Genomic DNA, 5,200 nt, shown 5'->3' with positions numbered 1-5,200 from the left:
CCCAGATATCTGGTATATGTGCTTTTGATGTTCTTTCTTGTCATTACTGTATTAAATCTTACTCTCTATACATCTTAAGTTCGGTCTCAGTGTCTTCTTGGGTGCGCGGCTGACCCGAGGCTTGAGTAAGTGCCTCCCTTTGGGAGTTTTGGAGTCTTTCAGTATCACATTTTCTGTATCCATTCCTCTGTTGAAGGACATCTGGGTTCTTTCCAGCTTCTGACTACTATAAATAAGGCTGCTATAAACCTTTTATAAGTATGAAAAAAACAATCAACTGGGACACTGTGTCAGAAGACAACTGTTGTCACGGCCAGCCCATTTATTAGGAGGTGGGTAGGATATATATATATTCTAATGGAAATGGCCAGTTGGGTCCATGTGGTGGTATATCTTCTGAGGTACAAAAATCAAGCTTGCTTTGTTTTCATACTCAGGAGCAGCAGATGCAAGGGGAAGAAACCTTATAAGGTCCTATAAAAAGGAAATCCATTTGGGATGTACCAGGTGCATTGGTCAGATAAATGGCAACTGATACTTGGAACCCTGGAGACATATGGGATGATCAGATGCTAGATGTACTCCACTCAGGCATGTCCACTCCCTGGAAACCTATCTACTGGGGTCTACTGTTGCCAGAGCAGTGTAGGAGGACAGCCCAGTTCCTGTCACTTTCAGGATGACAAAATCTGATTTGGGACATGCTTTGACCTCATCTCAGCTCCAGGCCAGTCTGTCTACATATATATTTTATTCCTAATACATAGTACTAAAAATAATGTGAGTTTATATTCTGAAGTATTTTATAATCTCTCCAAAATGTTAAGTTCAGGATCTCTAATAGAATGATTGAAAACCAAAGCCTCTTAAACAGTGATGTGTGTTCTTACTTATTCTTCTCTCATATAATACTCTCCAACCCCAGTCTCCTCTCCGTATACTCCTTCCACCCCTTCCCCCTTCCCTCCCCAGATCTATGCTCCTCCGTTTCCTTCCAGAAAAGGTCAGGCATACCAAGGTTATCAGCCAAATACTTCATAACAAGATGCAATAAGATTAAACAAAAATTCTCATATAAAAGCTAGACAAGGTAACGCAGTAGAAGGAAAAGGGTTCCCGGCAAACTCCCAAATTCCCATTTAGGAGTCCCACAAAAAACAAACAAACAAAACCAACCAAACAACTAAACAAACAGAAAGCATCCTAAACAAAGACAGCATGTATGCACTGGACTTATCTCAAACACATGCAGGCTCCCATGATTTCTGCTTCAGTCTCCTGAGCTCCAATGAACCCTACTTATTTTGTGGGCTGTGTTCTCCTAAGGTCCTTGATCCCTCCCCTCTGGCTTCTACCATCTTTCTTCCCCAATGTCTGTAGGGTTCCATGAGTCCAACCTAATGCTTGGCTCTGTATCTCTGCATTTACACCCATTACCTGTTAAAGGAAGACTATCTGACCACAGTTCAGTTAGGCACAAATTTATCAGCACAGCAGAATATCATTGGGAATCATTTGATTGACTTTGTATTGGTTGATGTTTGTTATTTGTTTGTTATCAGTCATGTTTGGTTCAACCCTGGGTTTCTGGGCAATCTAGCTTATGTTTCCTGGTCATTGAGGGAGTATTGGGGATATGCTCCTGGCTCGGATGGTTTGGACATTTTTAAAGTTAGACCAATTGTTGGATGGCCTCTGTTACAAGGTCTGAGGCACCATTGCCCCAGAATATCTTACAGACATGACAGGTTGTGTGGATCAAAAGTTTTGTGGCACCAGTGATATTTTTAAGATTATATGACTTGGTGTTCTCTGCTATTTTAAGATGAATTTTTACAGAGACAGTTTGAAAAATACTTTTCTAATAAGCAAATTATGGTGTAGATTCATTATCATTCTTAATATGAATTATCAAAATGTGTTTATGTTTCTAGGATATATGAAACATAAAACATTTATGATGTGAAACTAACAAATCCTCTGCTTAATTATACTGCCTGAGCATAGGCTATGGACCCTTGACTATACTATGTATTGTGTGGGTTTCAAGCCTACAAAGCCAGAAAGATTTAAAGACCAGTTTTGTGTTGCAGCCTCAATTAGGAAAGAAAATATCACATTATATTGTGAGAAAGTACAATGATGGACATTTTATATAACATGTCCTCAAATAATTAACACTCAACATAATTAAGCAAACTTAATCCTATTAATTCTCACTGTCAGATTGCTCTATATTTGACAGTAATTATTAGAAGTGTGGTCTATCCTTTATTCACAATTAGCTGTTGATTAATTTGTATCTTGTGACTTAACACACTTTTGCTCCTGGTAAACTAACTACTAATAACATCTCTATTACATAATTGAAAATGTAGATGATTATATCCTAATTCTGTTCTGATTTTTATTTTTCTCCACTGTTTGGGGAATTTATGCCATACATCACTAAAGTGTGAAATTTCATTATCCTGACACCAGGAGACTTCTGCTTTGCCAACCAGCAGAGCTCTCCTATTTACTTTCCCATAAGTGTAGCAATAAGAACGATACAACTTCAATTTGATTACACTTTCCTTTCCATGTTGTCATGGATATACCAATGATAGCATAAACTCATTTAAACATTTATATGCCATACAGTTATAAAAATATATATCCATAGCTCCACACCTCTATAAGATTATTTAACTTCCTTAAAACTAATGTCTGGAAGTACAATTGCTTTTCATCATTTTCCAAGAGAGTATTTTCCTTAAGAGAGTTAAGTATAGAAGCTCTAAATTTTATTACAATGGTTAATATGTAATTGATACATAAGAACAATAAAATATCTATTTTTTCACTGGTGAAACAATAGTGTACTCACTTCCATAAAGAGTAATAGATTACCTCAATACCTTCCTTACTGACAGCTCACAACAACAAAAAACATGCAAGATTAAGCTTTATAAACATTTCTCAATATCTTATCATCATTTTTGCATATGTACTATTTATTTTGACCAAAGGGAGAAACTTCTCTGTATTAAAAGTTGACATGAAAAACTCAACAGTGAAGAGATGGAACCAGAAAAGACCAACTCCAGTAGCTAGACAGAACCACCAGTGGAGGGATGGGACCACCACCACCTACAAAACTTTCAGCCCAAAATTGTCTCCATCTAAAAGAAATGTAGGGAGAAATATGGAGCAGAAACTGAAAGAAGGACTGACTGATAACTGAAATGATGTGTGATCAGTCCGATGGGTGGGCACCAATCCTCGACACTATTACTGATGCTATTTGGTGCTTGCAGACAGGAGCCTAGCATAACTGTCCTCTTAAAGGCTCTACCAAAAGCTGATTGAGACAGATGCAGTTACTCACAGCCAAGTATTGGACAGAGGTTGAGGACTGCTATGGAAGAATTAAGGGAAGGTTTAAAGGAACAGAACAGGATGGCAACCCCGTAGGTAGACCACAAGTATAACATACCTGGAATGCAAGGAGCTCTGAGAGACTGAGCCACCAAACAAAGAACATACACAGGCTGGTCTGAGGGCTATCTTGTCCAGCTTCATTGGGAGAAGATGTGCCTAATCCTGTAGAGATTTGATGACCCAGTGAGGGAAGATAAGGGGACGTAACACCCTATCAGAGGCAAAGGGGGTGGGAGATGATGGCACTGGGGGAAAACATTTGTGATGCAGATAAATAAAATATTTAATTAATAAAAAGGAAAAGAAAGTGACTGCATACTATGATATAATCTTTATAAATGTAATGCATCCATAGCATATAGATTAAAGGTTAAAATAATGACATGATATAATTCTTCCTACCTAATTTAATGAGCCTTCTCTACGAAAAGCTAATTTGGTGGTGGTAAACAGTATGCCAATTCAAAATTGGATATTATAATTGTTTGAGTGTTTTGTTTGTTAATGACAGAAAATTAAAGTCAAACAAGCCTGAGTGAAACACATAATTAGTATTCTGTAACAATATTACTGGACTCTAGCCAGCTCTCAACCTGATTTGACCCAGATGTTACAAAATAGAGAAAATTCAAATTTTGTAGGTCATTCCTGTACTAACCTTTCTTTAGTAGGTCTAAACTGAAGGTAACTGCCAAGAGTTGCATAAATGATTTCCAATAAAATATAAAAGACCTGTATCTTGAAAAGAAAGATATTTTTTGTTGTTGTTTTTAAATTCTAAATGTCCTGAGCATGTCCACAACACTTCATAAGAATGATAAGGTGATAATGACTGAGATCATGAAAGTCCATATGGAACTTTTGGAGAAAGTCCTTCTCCTTCACAGCATAAACAGCATTACAGCATCATGGGAGCTAAGGAACGCTGGAGCAATGTTTAAACAGAGAAGAAATGAATCTCATGCACACACACAAACACACACACACACACACACGTGTGTGTGCGTGGACCAAGAAGAACACCCAAACAGTGTTCATAATGATGCTATCAGATATCAAATACCAGGGCCAGGAAGCAGGAGTAGGTCGGTTGGGGAGCAAAGCAGGGGGAGAGTATAGGGGACATTCAGGATAGCATTTGAAATGTAAGTGATGAAAATATCTAATAAAAAATTGTAAAAATGAATTACAAATAAAAATAAAAAAATAAAAAAGGAAAACTTTAAAATAGACTGTTATAAATAATTGTAGACTTTGGAATACTGAGCAAGGTAAAAAATAACAACCTGATTCAGACTTTTGAACTGTATGATTCAATCCAATTTGTAATTAATATTATTAACATTGTTCAAAAAGCATTTATCACATTGTGACACAAGAATTCAAATACTGGAAGTATCCAGGAGTATATGAAAGGAATAATGAAGAAAACATGGGATTTTAATGTAAACTCTCAAAGATTTTCAACAGACATACGTACTTAGCTTCAATAATCCTCTTTATTTCATGCATTGCTGATGACCCAGCTTAATGGAATATTCCATGCTTTGCTTTCATTTCTAAGTTCATTTTTACCAAGGATTGGTGTCAGATTTTAAAATTTAATTAACTGAAGTCAAACTAGAGCACAAAGTTTGACTTCTGATGTTCTTATAGTTATTTAACATACATATACAAATACACATACATACACAAAGAGGGGAAGAGAGAGAAAGAGAGAGAGAGAGAGAGAGAGAGAGAGAGAGAGAGAGAGAGAGAGAGAGGAGAGAGAGAGAAG

Source organism: Mus caroli, chromosome 3 (genome assembly GCF_900094665.2).
Source record: "Mus caroli chromosome 3, CAROLI_EIJ_v1.1, whole genome shotgun sequence".
Lineage (NCBI taxonomy): Eukaryota > Metazoa > Chordata > Mammalia > Rodentia > Muridae > Mus > Mus caroli.
The sequence above is the reverse complement of the archived record's forward strand: the minus strand, read 5'-3'. Positions refer to the sequence as shown.